Genomic DNA, 19,250 nt, shown 5'->3' on the forward strand with positions numbered 1-19,250 from the left:
TGCTTTTGCCATGCACTTCAGAGGAATTTTGATGCATGAAAAACCTGTACAGTATTACTGCCTTGCAGTAAGGAACAACTGAATAACACAAACCTTTGCAGAGAAAAATTGTTTCTACAGACACTCAAACCAGCTTTGGGGATAACGTTTTTCTCCTTCCTATCCTAGCAAAAGCTAAGTCACATCTGGCAACAGCTGGCAAGAACCCAAGAGACAGCTGTGTGTGTGTTATTGAAGCAAAATGTCAATGCGGCCAACAACCATAGTCGTCTACTACACCACCCTAAATGTTCTCAAACCAGCACCATTTATGTCCTCCTAGGATTGAAGTCTAGGGCTCACTAAGGCTGTCATGCCCTGGGTGTGTTCACCAAAACACCTTCCTCTCCAGTATGGATGTGGTTGAGCTAAAATCCCTATAGTATCCATACCCTGATCATTTAGCAAGCAGTCCTCGGAAGCATCCACCACAGATGGACAAAATGAAGCTTCCTCATCACACCACCCTCAGTGGCACCAACCAGATAATGTACGGATATGAGCGAGACAGCTGGGAGCACCATATATTTTCCAGTTTAATTTTTATAGGGTAGCACATTGGCTGAGAAACAGTTGTGAATAATTGTCTAACATGTCCGTTTTTCAGGCTTCTGCTTTTATCATTAACACCTTCGACTAGCAAAAACTCAAGAGTCTGAGACGTTCCTTTGATTTGAAAGGTTACAAGTTTTGGAAGCAATGTCATAGAGTAAATCTTACAATGCAGCTGAGCTGTGGACTAATAACAAGACTATCCCAGTACTCTTCTCACCCAATACATCTCAAATATCTGACAGCCTTCAAGAAAAGTAATGAATTATGCCACATGCACCATATGCAACCTATTGATCTCTCTGTGTGTGCATATGCTCTGTGTGTGTATGTGTGCTAGAGCCCATGTTTATGATAGCTTCTTCACAACTGTGTGCAGAGATGAAAGTTTCTTATACCAGAGAATTTATAGCAGTGCAGTCAATGACTGCAGTCGTTTTGCTTTCTTTCACTGCAGGGTTACTACTGGTGTTTAACTCCAGACATCCTAAAAGTCAGGGTTGGACATTGCACTTCAAAGGAAGAGGATTCACCTACTTGCATTGCTCTGCTGCATAGAGGTGAGAATAATCTAACACTGAGCTGTTGCTTAGGTCCTGATCAAGGTACCCTGATGCATGCTTTGTGGACCCTGTTGTTTCTGTATAACTTAAAGTGAAAATGGGAAAAATGCTCATGCTTCACTTGACACTGTGCTTTGAGTGGTCCCCTATCCTTTTGGCATGGGAGTCAGTGTTTGTGGTCAGAAACAGTGTCCTTGGTGCTCCACCTGACACAAAAAATCAGGATGTCTCTAAGTTGATTCATTCTTCCCAGGGCGGTGTGAAATGGCTTTCTGCTTGCTAGTATCTCTTCCTAAGGCAATGTCTGCATAGGACAAGCTTCTCCTAACCAATAGCAAAGCAAATATATAAAGAGCAAAAGGGCAACATATGTTTGAGAAACAAGATCTGAAGTGACCAGGAGACAATGGGAAATTGTATCAACCATCTTTAGCAATGAAACCCAAAGGTGGAATCTCTGAAATTTCATGGACCAGGTTTTCATTTTTCTCAGTCATTCTAGCTGTTGAAGTTAGTGGATTTGGCAGTAGATCAACAGGGAAACAGAGGGACAGTTTTGTCCCCCTACACATACAGAATTAGAGATTCAAACCAAGATAGATGAGCTAGATTTAGACGAAAGGGAATTTCTCATTAAGAGTATTCACATAAGAAGTATTATACAGTATTAGGCTTATGTGAGCTCTCAGTGTAACGAAGGAGAATTGTATAAGCCTTGGCAGGAACATACCATTAGGACTTTGTTTTGATGAAAAAACCTGGAAACATGCACTTAGCTTTCCTACTTGTTGTAATTATCTGGCGGTATTGATCATGGTGTTAAGGTTATCTGATGGGTAGGGTGTGAGCAAGGATTAGGTTCAGTCCGTGAATTAAAACTGCAGAGTGTCAGCTCTAATTTACACGCATACAGTTTGAAAATTGTCTTCCTGCAATTGCAGAGCTCCCCGGGACTGACAGAGGTAGGCAGCATATGGAGCCTGTGCAGGAGGAATGGAGGCATTCAGCGCTTGGCATTGTTGCTCTGTATTATGCAAATATCTGGGTTATGAAAGAAGGAAACAGGAGCAAAATAAATTGAGGGGGGTCTGGTCTTTTCTGCAGCACACATTAAAACCTTGGGGGCATTAATGAAATTTGCATACTCGTGGAAAGGAGGACAGGATCCTCAGCTCTGATTTTAGTCTACAAGTGTGCAATACCTTGAAGGCAAGAGATAGTGATTACTGCGGCTTGTGCACGAAGTTTTGCACTGCAGGGATGTCTGTGCAGTCTGCACAGTAAAATATGCAGTTCCATATTATCCAATACCACAACCAGAGCCAAAGTACAAGAAGCAGCAGTTTCAGTGAGCAGGTCTCTTGTTAACATGCCATTGTTGTCTGGAGACAAGCCTGTCCCTTCTTCTGCTGTTAGATAGGGAGGAGACAGGAGACAATATCCCACATGGTTATGTTGTATATGTATGTGTATGTACGTGTTGTGCTGTTACGTGTGCATAGTACACTGCTGTACTGCATGGACGAAATACAAAGAGGACCCAATCTGTCCCCTTCAGGCGGTTCATCCTCAGCCCCAGGCACTTGCTGGGAGAGCTGGGCTGCCCCTCGATTGAAGGATTTTCTGTAGAGTTTCCACTGAGGGCCTTGTGGTGAGATGTTTCTGAGAAGCCCCGGCCCTGAGCAAGCAAGGTTGCGGCAGCTTGGTCCCTACCAACCGCAGTGCTTGCTCTCCATACAACCTCGGGGCTGTCAACCTCCAGCTGATTGCTAGCCTCCTCGTCCTTGCTCTGGCTGGCTGAAAAGCAGGGCAGGAGGAAGGGGAGAAGGGTACCTGAGGTACAGAATGTCTTACTAAGACTCTGCCCCATTTACCAGCTGATACATCATCCCATCCAGGAGGTGGCTGTGTATCAGTGAAGAATGATGTTCCAGCAGGGTACATGTTTCATACTTACCTGCCCTGCAGGGGAGATGTGGAAGTCAATTAGCTGTGACCTGTTGAAAGGTCCTCAGAAAAGGCATTCACTTCACTAGGTGCAGTGACAGGGCAGACCTGAAATCCCACCTCACCTCACTGCTGTTATTTGACTTTCACCATGAGTGCTGTGCAGTTGCCTGTCCATTCACAAGCATTTCTTTTTGTGCTTATTTGGGTATATCTTGGCATTTGAGAAGTGTCAATCTGCTAAAACTTCATTGGCAATAGCTAATCACAGTTAGTTTTATTTTCTGATGAACGTATCACAAAATCATATGGCGCAATAGCATAACTTACATTCTCTGGGCTAACAGCATGGTCAGTTCTGCAGACCTCCGCTGCCTGCCCCAAAAAACAGCAGAGGACAACTCTGGTCCTTGCTTTAAGCTCTGAGGATCTTGTGCTCAGAGGGGCATCGAACTAAAAAAAAACACCCTCACATCATTATTCATTCAAAACAACGGCAGCATGAGTTTTTCTTCTCACCTCTGATATCTTGAGAAAACACTGCTTTCAAAAGTGAATAAGTTTTTGCTGTGTCCTTGAAATTCTATGCCACTTATTTTGGATTTGAAATCTCTCTTTTATGGTTTAGAGATGGAAATTTCAATCCTTAGAGGATGCAGAGTGGGTGTTGTATTAATTCAGAGAGCAGCTATACCCCCCTGTCAAAATCAGAGGACCCTGTTGTCTTGTGTGTATATTCAGTACAATAAGCAAGAGCTGTAAATAGTATTGTCAAGGTTTCCAGCATCCTTCCACAGCAAATTCTTTATGGCACAAATCTTTTCTGTCATAATTTACATTTCATATCTGTTTTCCCAAATCTTCAAAATCAGAGGACCAAATCCTTCTTTCAGCAGTACTGCTATGAAAGTTACTGATTCATAGAAATAACTTGAGTGTAGACTTGGCTTAACTTCTTGGCTTGATGCTGATATAACATTTCATAGATCTTTTTTTAGGTGTTTTCTATTGTCATGGCAACTCCAATCAAAAAACCTTTTCGTGAATAGCCTTGTCAATTGCAATACAAGCTCCTGGCTGACTACAGCCTGCAGTTCTGCTCCAGTGTGATTTCACAAGCTCCTCTTGTTTGACCTTTCATCTCCTGTCTTTCCCCAGATCCCTTATTGCTCAAGACAGAAATATATCTTTTGTTTTGCAAGAAAGCTTTAAAAATCTTTCTAAGTGATAACTAACAGACAGATCTTGCAGCTGACTTCAAGGAGAGAGTTGCCATAGGAGAGATTATAGGCTATTAGAAGCACCTCTCCTGCACAACAGACACAGACAATGATAAATCCCTGTAAGTATTTGCTCTAGCAGAGTCCTGAACTCTGCATCTCCCTAAAACCTATAACACAGAGGAATAAGCAGAGTTGCCAGGGGGCGTGGGCTTGGTGAAGGGGATCCCACTTGTAAACAGCAGATCCCACAGTCAGGTTTTCCTGCAGTGCTATGGCAGCTAAGAGAGATACTCCACGTGCCACCAAAACCTAATGCCAACTTGCTCACTCAGCTCTGGGGCAGCAGGGTGGAGGATCCATACTGGTCAAGGCTGCTAGATTTGGCTTTTTGTATCTATCTGTTTTTTTCTAAGGTATTTGAAGAGCCACATGGGAAATTGCAGTACTGTGGAAATCTATAAGAACTTTGCCCTTGGCCTTCTACAGAGCCAGGATTTCACCAGCTGTCTCTAAGGTACCTGGCTTACCAGGAGCTAAAATAGCTTAGTAGAAATAATACACATTTTGTGTATACATTTCATCTGAAGTCAGTATCATTGTTCCCAGAGAAGGAAACTAAAGCAGGGAGACGTGAAATCTTATGCCCTTAGGTCAGCCCATCACTAGCCCCAGGAGCAGAAGAGAGGCCTCTGGAGTATCCCATCCCATGTGGGAGCCACTGCTATAAGTCATTATTTTAAGCACTTGCTAAAAAAAAAGTAGGAAGGAAGGAGGAACAGAAATTACGGGGAAAAAAATCCTTCTTTATATATACATATATATTATATATATGCTATATATATATATAGTTTTGTCTTGTATCTTCAACCCTTTAAATAAAAGCTCACAGACTTGTTGGTTTCCATCAGGCAAAATTATTATTCAGCTTTAGAAAGAACATCTTGCCAAGTGTTGCAGTTCAAAAATAAGGAAAACAGCTCTGCCAAAAAGCAGCAAATGTGATTACACAAAGCCAAGAAGACCATAATTAGATCATTACCATGGAAACAACCTAATTACATGTGTAATGCAGCAAGGTCTGAGCTGCGTATCTGAATGTGTTTTGCTATTGTCTAGCAGGGCCATAGCACTACCATTTGCCTTGTGTTATTAAGCCACCTTGATCATTTTGGATCGGGTTTTCTTGCAATAAGTCCCCCTCCCCACTATGGAAAGAATGAAACTGTGCATGAAATTGCTTGAGTTATGAAAAGACTGTGTGAGGCTTGGCACTGCGTGCAAGTAAATGGAATCCTGTCTGCATGACCAACAGGACTAGGCAGCCACGACCTGATAGAAGCTCTCCTGCCAGAGATCTGGGGCTCCCCACTTAACAGCCTGCAGTCTCTTATCCACAACCAGGAGTTGACATTTGATCATAAGTGCAACCCTGGAAAAGAAAGCCAAGCTTGGCAGAGACTTGCTTAAAGTTGACACCTCCCTCCGCCTTGTATTAATTTCTCCATTGATGATGTAATTCATCTCCAGGATGGTGTTCAATGGAGATGGCATGTAATGGACAGGCAAAGGTGCCCAGGGGTCCCTGTTGATCAACATTTTGCTTTCTTGCATATCTGGACTGTACTGTTTCAATGGGGATTAAGTAGAGTTGGGTTATAATATTGTCTCACTGGCTGAAACAAATCACTCCTGAAGGACAGTGTCATGGTTCTTATTTTCAGGCAGATAAGATGAGGCAAGGTGAAAAGATGTGTTTGTCAGCTTGGAGAGCCAAGACATAATTGTGAATAAATTACAACTAAGCCAAAATAATTTCAGAGAGTAAAACCCAGAATCATACATACATGGTTGCATGCCTTGCAGGATAAAATTAGGGGCACAGGGAGAGACAAGGGAGTTAGTGATGAGCCTCTGCTGTTATCTCCATACGCCTACAACCCACTGCTGTTGAGTCATGTGGTTGTAGTAAACATGACCCACACGAAATGGTGGTAAGCCTATTGCCACCCCCTTTTTTATGCGCAGGACTTCTGTGCCTGTTCTGCAGTTAGACTGGATATACCCCTCAGCACGAAGGGAAGAGGACAGCTTATTCGCTAAGGGGTACAGTAATAATACAAAAGCCAATGGGACTGTCTGGCAAACCTACGGTTTCTGCTAATTAATGAGGAGAGATGGTTGCTGGGCCAACTGCAGATGTTGCTGCAAATTATGCCATTGCTATCGCTGCCAGCGAGCTCTCACGGCAGCTAGCACATCTCCAGGTGTTCTTGCCACAACAGCAGTCCCTGCTGCTCATTTTGTCTCCTTCCAGGGAAAATAAAATGCTTCCTTTTGGTGGGGAGGAATGCTGATATTGAAGAGTTTTTCAAGCCTAGACTCCACTTCTTTAATTTCTTCTTGTCTTGTATGGGTCTTATTTTTCTTCTCTGATTTGTACACAAACTCTTCATTTTTCATTCAAATTGCTTTCCAAACCACAGAATAAGGCTAGAGAGGAGTGCCTCAATTTCCCTGCTTGGTTTTCCAGCCATAACACTAAGAGGATATTTCAAGGAAGCTGCCAGAACCTCTTTCCATCTCCATTCTCTCCCTCTTCCACGAAGGGGCCATTGGTCCTGCCAGCACTGGTGGCAATGCAGACCTGGCCAATGCAGGACTGTTTGCTTCTCTCTGGCTCTGAGCAGACTGCTTTTCTCCTGCACATCTATTGTACACCCTCATGTGAGTTCACCGGGTAAAACATGATGTTTAACTTTTGCGCAAAGTCAGCAGAATGAAAGAAAAAGAAGAAAAAGCCTAACCCCCACCCTGTTCTCCAATTCTGCTCTGTATGCAAAACCTGTCTGTACAGTTCTGCTGAGCACTGATGCCCTACTTTTATTTCTCACATAACTCAACTAAAAATACACCAAGATTTCAAGCAAAGTCCCTGCTGTGAACTGTCTTGAGCAAGCCAGCATTGCTGCAGTCCCAAACTCAGCTCCATGCTGCCTGGTTGTGCCAGTGTACAGCATGTGGTGATCCTGGCGCAATTTATACCAGCCCTTGGCACTAAATAGGATGAGAAAAAGGTAGCAATCTTGAGAAAATCAATACCCCTTCTTCCCATCAGCTCAGACAAAATGTCCTGACATGGTGTTGCAAGGGCAAAACTGAAGAAAGGTATGAGATAACTTAAGGACTACTCGCTATTATTACTACTAGTAGTGTTATTTATAACACAGTAGTACTGAAGAAGCCCTTCTGGTATAGAGGGTGACTTTAAGCAGTGACATCTGGGGATGCTGAAACAGTTATGGAAATAAAACCATGGCTGAAACTCTTAATGCTAGATGTTGCACATGCCTGCTCTATGTGCTTAAACGGAAAAGAGACTACCATGCAATTTTTGTCTGATTTGTGTGGTCCTGAGAAAACATGATAAATAAAGGTTAGTGGAACCCAATTTTAAAAGTAGGGGAATCTAACAGAAATGATTTGTGCTGAAGATAGGGTCTATAAATTCTTCTGCCTTGGAAAAAGTGACTGAATTTCACCAGCCAGCTTCTCAGATTACTTTAAACAATGTTTTTCTCAACAGCATGTGGTTTTTTTATGGGGCTGCAGCTTGAAATTTACTTCAGCTGTCTTCTGCTTAATTTTCTGTTGCATAAGGAGGAAAATGCAAATTATTTGATGACACCTACAGGTTATTTGCAAATAAGGATCTGCATATGTGTGTCTAATTTATTTGAGGAATGGTCATTACTGTTATAATAAGTCAGCTGTTTTCATATGCAGGACATTAACCTCACAGGTTCTCTGCATGGGGCCATTCCGTGGTCAGGACCATCATTTGCAATATCTAAGAGGTGATCCCAGATGTTCTAGCTGTGGGAATGTTAACCTGATAATCCTGTGAAATGGGTAAATGTGGCATTTGGTTCCTGCTGGGGGGCAAAAAGCTCGTATGCATGTGTGCTGCTGGCTCCCAGCACTGCTTGCAGCTCACATGGGGCCTCTGTGTGTAATGGGGTAGGGGCCTGAATGGGCGCCCCTGCCTGCAAAGAGGTATCCATATGCCAGAGGGTATGTCTGCTCCTTGGCTGGTGCTACACCTCCTCCAACTCCCTCCTCCTTCCTTCAGACTGTTTTCAAAGGAAATACATTTTTTCTGGTCTTCCAGCAATTCCTTTTTAAGAAGGGGAATCAGGCTCTGAAGGAAAGGTTAATGGATGGTAAGCTTCCCAGGGTATGCCCCACTGTTGCAGAAAACACCTATGATGCAATTCCCTGGCAGACTAAATTGTGAGTAAAACACTTCTAAAAGCCATAAAGGTACATTCATTTAATTCAGACTTCAGGAAGCTGTTACATTTTTTCGTATTAAATATTAATTCCCTTTAAAAGAGTACTTTTGAGCTGTTTTGAGAGCACAACTACTACTCTAATGTCATCTAATTAATTAAGAATTTCATACTCATATGTATTAACAGTCTGCTATTATTGCTGAGGACATTTCACTGGTATTTAAGTATATTGAACCAAACATGATTTGCATTTAAATGGCAATGATCTGTACATCTTCATGAAAAGGCACGTCTGGTAGATGAAGTGTGACTTTGCCTCCCTGACCTCGATGCCCTGACAGTATGCCAAGGCAGCTCCACTAGGGTTTCACTCCATAAATTGAGAAATGGGCAGAAAACAGCAATTTCTCCTAAAACACAGTACAGACAGGGTGCTTTGTGATTCCACTGGTGACAAACACAATCAGTTGCTGACATCCTCATTAACAACGTCATGTCTCTTATCTGCTAAGCTGTTCTTTCTCACCTGTCTTATAGATTTATTTGACACATTTTGTTTATTGGAGATGCTAACAAGACCCCTGTAATATCAGAGTCACAGATGCAGAGGCAGAGCTTGTGGCAGGTGAAGATATGGGCCACTTCTTTGTCCTCTGACTCCAACTCCCACCTAGCTGAGGTTGGTACCTTGCAAGGGCTCTGGTACATCCTCGTATTCTTACAGTCCTAAGGATGTGTTAGATGGGGAGAAAAAGGATGCAGAAAAGAGAAGGTTGTGATGGGGGGTTTTAAGTACCTGAGATGAATCAGTGGGATGTGCTCTTTTAAGAATTAGCTCAGTTGTTTCCATTTCCAGGATGACTTCCCGGCACTTATGCATTACTCTTCTAATATGATTCACATTGATTTTTCCCCTTACTCTCTGCTGACTGTACAGTCTGAAACACCAAAGACCTTAAAGTCAAGGTCAGGTTTTTATTCCCTGTGTAAACAAGCTGGGGAGAAGGGGAGGTGGGAAGCAAGCAGTTATACCAAAAGACAATAGTCAGAAAACTATGAAGCGAACATATGCTTTCTAAAAAAGCTCTCCAAGGAAGAAGGCATACGAAAGATTAATCCTTTCAGTCTGCAAATTCTGGATTAAATAAAACCCTTACTCTTGAGGAATAAGTGTTAAGAGGAATCCACTGTACACGTGACCAAAATAAAGCTCTTCTATAATGTTTAAAGTCAAACATGAAGTTAAATGTTGTGTAGTCAAGGTACAAGGAAGCTTTAAAAACTGTTTCCATTTTACTAGCCAAGCAGCTTACATTTCGCCCATGCACTAAGTACTTTTATTTCTCATGATCATATCTGAGCATTGATCTCATTACATTGAATTCCCAGTGTTATTTTTGACCAATTAATGACTCCAAAGATTATGGTTGCCCATTTGTAATTAGAAGCAAAGTCATGCAGCAAATGACTGGCTGGTTCTCTATGATTCATGAACTCTCTTGAGCCTGCAAATTTGGCTGGAAACTTGGTAAGAAATTATTTTGGCTAAAGATTTTGAATGATTCTCAGTCGTGTTGAGTTGAAATACAAGGAGTTCAAGTGTTTGGGGGCTTCTGCTTTGGGTTACTTCCAGACAGAAAAGTGGGTTAGTATGAAAATAGTTACACAGCAAGCTGGAGATAAAAGAAGCTGCCACACTGGATCAGCCCTGAGACCCACCCAGACCCAATGCTAGAACAAACAGCAGTCACTTTGCATGCCTCAAGCAAGGGCAGCCCCTGCACAAGCACATGTAGACACAACCCTTGTGAGCCACAGCTCTCTCTCGCAAAGACAAAGAGTGTTTCAAAGCCCAAAGTCTTATGGTTTATGCTCTTTCTGATATTTTTGATTAAAATGAGTTAATACATACATGGTAATAATTGCAACCTGATGTTCTAGCTCTTTACAAGCAGTTTGGAAACAGAGGGCCCCAGATGGAGCTACTAGCATAGTTTGGGGACAAAAAAAAAGATCTTATGCAATTTGGTTCACCTATTTTCAGTGCTCATATAATTAAATGAGACCAAATCTACAGGGAGATGTAATGCCTTTTATTAGAACAAACTGATAGTTTAGGAAAAAGAAAAAAAAAAAACAGATATGTTTGCAGGCACACAAACCCTTTTTCAGGTTTGTATGCCAAAAGCTTGTCCGTGTATCAGCTGGTCCAACGAATGATATTACTTCTCTGTATAAATACTGCTTCAGTCATAACCTTAGATGATAACAGCTACAATAACACAGCTAATATAATTAAAAGCAGTTGAAGATGATTGAATGCCATTTCATAGCAGAATTGGACATGAAGTTTCCCAAGAATAGCAGGGTGGAGCTATGCTGCAGATACAAAAACATTTGTTCTTTTTCCCTTATCTTTACTCTAAAATTCTGATTTTGCTTACACCATTATAAATAGAAATCACAGGGTTGATACTGGATAAAACCCCTTTGGATTTTGCATATATTTCCAAAACAGTCTTACCACCTTATAAAACATATCTCTAACACAGAGGATAAAAGTAGGTCATCCATTTTCTCCAACATCCTGCTATCTCAGTAACATTAACTGAAAGGAACAGTGTGTGCACATTTTATCTGGCATCACCGTCACTATATTCCATCAAATTGTGACCCTTTAGTCCCACCATTGGAGTGATTCCCAGAAAAAGGCAATAATGTAAATAAGGCAATAATGTAAATGATGCAAAAAAGGAAAACCTCTTAAGGGGGAAAATGTATCAACAATAAGGCGGCTTAGCTTCCCCTAATGTTGCTCATTTTCGTATTATGTTTTTAAAGTCAATTTTCCCAAGACACATCACAACTGACTTCACATGCAGGTACAAATAGAAACAATTTGTACGTCACAGTAAATCTTAAAAGTAGCAAATCAAGACCTATAACAAGGGAGTCAAGACAGGGAAGATAAACAGAGAAATATTGAAGAAAATAAATTGGAAATTTGGATTTTATATGTTCTCTGGATGAGAACAAACCATGCCATCAAAGAGCAAGAATGTTAGGAGTTTTTGCACTCAGGATTAGGTGGGGTGTGAAATAAATATGATTAAGTGGGGGAAAGAGGAGATAATAAGATGTGAGGAAGGGCCTAGCAATTTGAGAAAGCTGGGAAAATAAACAGGGAGAGAGCTGAGGTCATGTGTGAAGCAGTACTTGTCTGCTGGCCAGCATCCAAGTGATGCTGTGCAACATGCAGTGCCAGTATGGGCTGGTACCAGGCTCTTCTCCCAGCTGTCCCCAAGGACTGTTGGGGTGTCATGGCTTAAATATTTGGCTGCTGTGGGTGTTCCATACAGGACTTCAGTTTTCTCTTTTTCCCTTTTTTAAAATAGCATTTCCAAGCCTGCACTTTTCAGCCACCAAACAAAATTGCAAACTCTGTCACTTTGGGAGGGAGTATGCCTCTGAAATGCTTAGAAATGCTCCAAAAAGCCCTAAATAAGTACTGCCAATGTTTATTTCTAAACATCAGAGAAGCAGGGAAATAGAGTAGCACTTTGACTGTTTTGATTTGGAAACATTTGTGCAGATTCAACACTTGTCTGCAGCACCCTTCTGGGATGAAACCGCTTAGGTACAGCAAGTGCCAAAAGTGCAAAGAGAGAATTTGTGGGGGAAAATCCAAAACTCCATGTAATTTGGAAAAAAAAAGCCACTTAAAAGAAGTCTGATAAAGCAAAAAACTTGCATTTCAGCTAGCTCATTTCCTCCATAGGCACAGCTCTTCTAGGAACCTCATGTGCTTTTTCTCTTCTTAACAAAAAGCCAGTAAAAGAGTCACATTTAAAAGTATTCAACAATATTTTTTACCTAAATGTGTTTTAGTTATTACCTAATTAATGACACTGCAGGCCACAAAAGTTATTTTAAATGATCAGTTATATACATATAGATCCATATTTAATGATACCTACCTTTATATTTAAAGGAGATAATATAGAACTGCATTACTGGCTATCCCCACTTCTACTTTTTATTATAACATCAAATGTAAAAACAGATTTGCCTAATAGGAGACCTGGCATTAAATTCTTGATATAAATCTAAACAGTTTAGAAATAATAACTCTTAACGTCAAAATGATTGTGTTATCAGTTCTTATTGCTCATTATTACTATTGATCATCATTATATAGAGTCATAGAATGGTTTGGTTGAAAGGGAACTTAAAGATCATCTCTTTCCAACCTTCCTGCCATGGGCAGGGACACCTTTCCTTAGACCATGTCGCCCACGGCTCTCTTCAACCTGTCCTTGGACACTGTCACTGTAGATGGGGCAGGTACAACTTCTCTGTTCCAGGTTTTCTGCTTCTTTTTTTAAATCTATGGCTTATATACTACAAGTGGAGACTGATGTGGGACAGGAACGTGAAAAATCCCACAAATCAAATAAAAAACCTCCTGTTCTTCATTAGCATGCCTGTGTAGGAGCATATGTTCATAGAATCATGGAAAACAAATAACAAGGACAGACAACACCTTTGGAGGAATTTGTTACTACTTATTTACAAATATAGCATTGAGGGGTCACTCCAACACGGTCTGTAAAAGTCTGAAAATTTAGGGTATTTATCCAGTTCATGACATTCTCCAAACCCATTCTGACATGGCTAAGAGCAACGGCATCACTGCTGTGTACATCTCTTCTGCATCTATTTCCCTTTCCCTGGCTGGAGCCTTGATAAAACTCATTCCTCACTGCAGTGATCACCAGGGGAAAATTCAAACTCACACTTTTTCCACAAAACATAATTTAGTGTGATATTATTTGATAAAAAACTATGACTGGTATATTTTTATTTCACATTAAAAAGACTGGGATTCAGTAATGCAGACATGGCCTCATGGGAATGAAATCTCTGCCTATATTTGGCCACACAAATCTAATTTTTGTTAACCTTAAACTGGAAGGAAAACTCAGTATAGTTAACAGGAGTGACTGGCAGAGCCAGCTGCATTGAGACCACAGTGCAATTGCCCTGGGCTGAGAATAATAATAGAACTGGAAATTATTTTTGATTTGTAATGTCCTGGAGATAGGATTTTTTTTAAAGCAGCTATGCTTCCTCTGAGTCACTGCAGCTGGCCACTGAGCTCTGAGCTGCAGAGATGTCACTGCTACATCTCAGCCACCAAGAATCAATCTGTGCCTGGGGTTGTTATAGAAAACAGAGAGGGGTAGGAGGAAAAGGGAATAAACTAAAATAGAAGCAAATGGCACTAGCAATGCACTGTGAATGAATCAATAGTTGGTAACCACAGCGCTGGGCAGAGCACTAAAATGCATTTCGATTTCCTGCTCACCAGTTTAACTAAAGCATCCCTTCACTACTGCAAAATTTAGAAAGAGACTAGAAAGAGAGAGCTGAAGGCTCTTGTGTCACAAAAGGCATAAGAACAACTTACAGGAAATTGCTGCTTAGTAGGAATTCCCCATAATACTGAATCTTGGCACAAACTCCCAAAGTTGCAGGGAGGAATGGAAAAAAAACTGGATGGGCTTTTGTGGCAACAGCGTCCAGCTACCCTATGATGAAAATGTTGTAATAGCTAGTGTCCAGACAGACCCTGGGCAGAAGAGATTTTAATCAAATTAAATGAGGAAGCCAAGGCCCAGAAAGCAGTGAGATTGAAGACTAGGTGTGTCAATAGCTGTTGATGAAGTACAGGCTGAAATCCTGGCTCCGCTGCATGCAGCAGGAGGTGTTTCCATTGATGCTCAGACTGCTATGGCAGAGATGTGTGTTGCAGGCAGCTCACGGCCCTTTCTCACACACAGATGAACTATCCTGTCTGTGGGCATACTAAACCCCTAAACTCATCTGTTGTTAATGAACAGACTTTTCCAGTACTGAAGGATACCCCAAGGGCATGAGTGGCTTCAAACATCACAGGGAATTGCAGCATCTGAAGGGCACGAGATATCCTCATGGACCTTTGGCTCTGCAGTGCAGGGCACTAAGGGTCACTGTCCACAGCATCCTGAACACAAGAATGTGCCTGATGGTTTCAGAGGGTCCCATCTCTGCAGCAAGCGCTGCTTGGGAGGACGGTGAACTTAAACACCAGCAAACCCGCTGTCTGAGAGTGCCAGAGCCAGAGCAGAATCTAAGCCAGCTATAAACAAAGCCAGCTCCACAGCAACTGTTTTATTAAAGTTATTTTTGGAATCGAAACTCATGGGTGGGAAGGGAAGCAGAAAGCAGATAAATTAGCCATTAAAAAGCAGTGTGGCCACATTGCTGAGCCCTATCAGCCATTTCAGGTGGTGAGTAACAGAGGACACAATAAATCTGTCTTTGTTCTTCTGCTCTCTTGCTGTGCAAGATCAGGAGATAAGACACTAGTGAGGGTTCATTTCACTGGCAAAACAGAGTGATTCATTAACCTGATTGACTAAATAAAGCCCTGATAAGGACAGAGCTCCTGGCAGAGGCCAGCCCAGGTACAGTGGGGGCTTGAAGGCTGTAACGGCCATGGGGCAGTCAGGCATTTCTACATCCTGTGCCAGGGATACTGAATCACCTATGGATACAGGTACCTGAGATGCCACCATGCTTTTTGTGGACATACTCCACATGGAGTGGACAATACTCCATTATAGCAGTCCCTTTTTTGCACAGTGAGAGCAGGGATGTTGAGTAACAGCAGTGATGCGTTGCTGGATGAAGGCATTGCTTTCTTTTAGCAGCTGGGGATGTGACATGAGTGTTAACAGTGAGAAAGCAGATGAATATGGATTTGTCAGTTTGGTTGTCAAATGCAAAACCAGGGGAAAAATGAGTAAGCCCAAGCATTTTCCTCCTCAGGAAAAGAAATGTTGGTTTGGGTTTTTTTTTTACTTATATAATGCTGGTTTAAAAAAATCTTTTCCTAAAATTTAGGTCAGTTTTTAAACAACGAAGCTTGTTTCAAAACAAAAAGTCAAAATATTTTGTTTTGATGATGTTGAAACAAAATGTTTCTGTATCTCCAAACCATTTCTTTTGACATGTCAAAAGGAAACATTTGTACACTTTCTAATTTTTTTCACAAATTCCATTGGTTTCTGCATTTTTCAGTGAACTTATCCATTTGAGAAGTGTCACTCAACTCTAAAAATTACCATACATATAGAGCTACCTCTGTTACCACATTATGTCTCATGCAAGCATGCCAAATTTGAATTCCTCACAAGGAAGCTGGTTAGACTTCAAAGCTGACCGATAAAGCCTGAGAAGGCATAATGCCAATTAAAACTGTCCTTTAACCTGCACCAAGGTCCCACTCTGCAGGTCAGTGCTGTGAGCCAGGATGAGGTGGGTCATCTTGCTGTCTTTGAAGAGAACACGTGTGGAGGGTCAAACCATAGCTCATACCTCTATGCATGTGTCCAGATTAGTGCTTTAATTCTGGATAAAGCAGCCTGAGTTAATCAGAGCTTCCTGGGAAATGCATTTTATGGATTGTCTTAGGGACCTTGTTGAACTGCATGTCTCTGCAGGTTTCTAAGGAAGCTTTTTGCTGGCTTCTTGTAGGTAGGTTTTGTGGGATCTAGCTGTAAAATCATGCACACACATGAAAATCTGGCAGTCCTCCAGAGCCAGAGGCTATGTGTAAGGAACAATGAAACTGAAACATTCCTCTATGCTGCCCCAAGGAAAAGAGCGGCCCAGAAAGCCTAGCAGTTAGCGGCAATGCTTGGTGTGACTCTTCCTGTCTCATTTGTTATCAGAAAGCATCTTCTAAACTTCTGAGTGTCTGATCATCTCGGCTCCCTGCCTAAATGTTATTAGGATGGAGATGTTGCATGATTTTGATGCTCCTATTCCTGGTAGCTGGGTGGGTGAGAGAAGTCCAGGTCCTGCTGGGGTGGTGGGGTTTTATGGAAAGTGGCAGCCAGTGAGGTGTTAACTGCTCCTCAGCACAGCACCATGATGTATAATTCTGAGTCTGCTCTCGGCACACACCAGAGTTTCATTAGCTCATGCTGATTTAAATATAAATCCCCTCTTTGTCGCTAATCACTCCATTCAGGGTTGGAAAGTTCACACAGCCAAAAATATACTCAGTTAGTCAGCAGGTTTGTGAGTATTTTGAGATATTGGAGGTCATAAGTCAGTTTGCAGACATTATCTTGATTATCCTATGGAAGTCTTTACTCAAAAATAGTCTCCAAAAAAGCAAGTTTAGCAAAACTTAGAGCTGAAATCATTGGAAAACGTTAAACGTACTCACCAAGCTAAATTCACATGAGGGCAGTTACTGTGTAACAGGCAGATGCTTCTAACTACCCTTTATGTTTTAGTGCTTATTCATATCCAGGAGCAATAACATAGGTGAGAGGTTAGAATGAAAAATAATAACTTCCTAAAATCCTAATGCAGAATTTTAGTTTTTATATTCTGGTCTATGGGCTCTATGTGTTCATTTAGGGATTTTTTAAACAAGTCACACATGAAAACAATCTGCAGAGGTTGCTGGCATGCCAAGGCAGCTGGCAAGTGTGACATGCAGCGTGATTTTTGCAGGGACCCATTTCTCAAGGGTATTTTCTCAGCTGTCCTTATTGGTCAGGGTGCTGGAGATACCTGGGCTGGGAGCACAGCTTCCTTGACTCCTGGCTGTGAAAGGCACCAAAAGGATCCACTAACACTTCTTATCTGCCACCGCACACACACAATTTGTGTACCTTCATCTCTGTTTGCTGTGCTCCATTACGGTGATTTATGTGCTGTCTGTCATCTGGAACTCTGGGGGAACACAAGAGAAGGAAGAGCAATAAACAAGTAATAATCAGCAGCAATAACACAGAAATGGGTCCACAAATGTTACCCCCAAGCAGTATTAAGCTCCCAAGAAAAGGGGTTGGGGGGGTGGGGGAGGCTCTCAGGTTTCCAGAAGGGCAAAAGAAGGAGGCTTTGGCAAGGGGTTAAATCCCATGAACACTATGATCTTTAAAGAACACAGACAACAGCAGAACAGATTGGCTGTGGACAAGGAAAAAGAAATCTGATATTGGGAAATAGGAAAAGGAGAGCTGCTTGTAGGGAGGTAGAAAGGGAAAGATGTTGGTGGGGAGCAAGCCTGGATTTGGGCTGTGGTGCTGAACGTGATGGGAGAATAGCATCTTCCTGCCCAACCAGGCAGGTAGAACAGGCGTTGCATCGGCCACAAAGCTGATGAGGCAAAAAAGTAGTCTTCTTTTTTACCTGTGTGGCCCTGTCTTTAATTGCTTTTTTGATGTCTCAGGGCTCTTTGTCATGGTCAAAGTACAGCCGCATACTGGAGGCATACATCAGGGCTTCAGGAATGTACTGGCCTAGAGTACATACTGGCCTAGAGTGACAGTCGTGCATGGAGACAGATGGGCTCGGGAAAGAGCACGGAGGTGGAAAGGATATCAGAGATGCAGCACCATCCTCATCTATGTAGAAGGTGACATCTGCAGAGGCTATGTCATGGTACCACCAGTAAACAGCAGCAGCTTGCCAGCCCTGAGGCCAAGGCACCCACCCAGCAGCAGCTGCAGCCGTAGCGTCTGTGTGACCGAACATGGACCTCTTCCTCAACACTTGGCATCCCTACATGATTAAAAAAGAAGCAGGGCCCTTTTAAAGATCAGTGGATGGTAAATTATTCCCTTCATTTGTTATTCATGATGAATAATGAATTATTCTCATAACATTTACTATGCTGTTCATTTATTATACAGGACAGGGGAATGTTTAGAAGCTAATTATTGCTAGGAAGGCTCTACACTTGCAAAATATGTGACTTTTGCATATTTGTCATAGCAGTGCTTTAAGTGGGGGAAGGGCTGTTTGTCTGGTTTTAGCACGTTTCTGTCCCTCCAACACCCAGCCATACCACCCACCTGCAGGCAGGACAGACATCCCCCTCACCAGCAGCAGCCAAGATGCTCTTCCCCCCTTTGCAGAAGGAGCCCCTGGAGTAGGTCTGGAGGATAAACTGTTACTTCTCCTTACACCCAGCAGTAAGGTGAAATGTTTTGTTGGCCGGTGTGGCAGAGGTCCACCCCATGCGTAACCACAGTGTTGCACATCTCCCATCACTCGATCAAGAGGCAACCACTGTTCCAAGTCCTCAGCAGCTGTGGCCAGAACGAAATCTTGTGCTTCATTGCCATGACAGCTACGAGCCAGAGGCTGCAAGTGTCTCTCACTGGGAAATACCTGAAACAGCAAGCTATGGTAGGTCTCAACTCCATGAATTCCTGAAGATGCTGGAGAATAAAGCTGTGGTGAGCCAGGAGGAGATGGCCTTCTGAACAGGGAGAGATTGGGGGGATTGTTTCTTATTCCTGTAAGTAGAAGAGACCCACTTAGAAGACTGAGTAATATCCTCAGCAGTGGTCTACCAGTGGCTATAAATTACCAGTTAGAGTTGTCAACACTAACTGTGATGTGCTGCTCCTTGCCAACAGATTTACCCTGGCCATTTATAGTTGATAAATAATTTATCAGCTGTTTTGAAAAATGCTTTTAAGGGGACTGGAAGCTCCTGCTCAGCTCTGCTCCCCTGTAAGCGTGGCACAGTACCCTGCTTACCCACCGTGGCCAGCTGTGTC

At 42.3% G+C, this 19,250-nt stretch overlaps 1 long non-coding RNA gene across 1 annotated transcript in view; it reads left to right on the forward strand.

The window, feature by feature from the left end:
• The first annotated feature begins 1,079 nt into the window (after positions 1-1,079).
• Positions 1,080-19,250, forward strand: part of LOC130600344 (uncharacterized) — a 37,797-nt gene continuing 19,626 nt past the window's right edge. The window contains exon 1 of the long non-coding RNA XR_008972436.1: positions 1,080-1,151. This is a non-coding gene — a long non-coding RNA (uncharacterized LOC130600344). The remainder of the gene's footprint in view (positions 1,152-19,250) is intronic.

This window comes from Pezoporus wallicus, unplaced genomic scaffold, assembly GCF_028554395.1.
Source record: "Pezoporus wallicus isolate ANWC-B61680 ecotype Strahan unplaced genomic scaffold, APGP_CSIRO_Pwel_v1 contig_6899, whole genome shotgun sequence".
Classification (NCBI taxonomy): Eukaryota; Metazoa; Chordata; class Aves; order Psittaciformes; family Psittacidae; genus Pezoporus; species Pezoporus wallicus.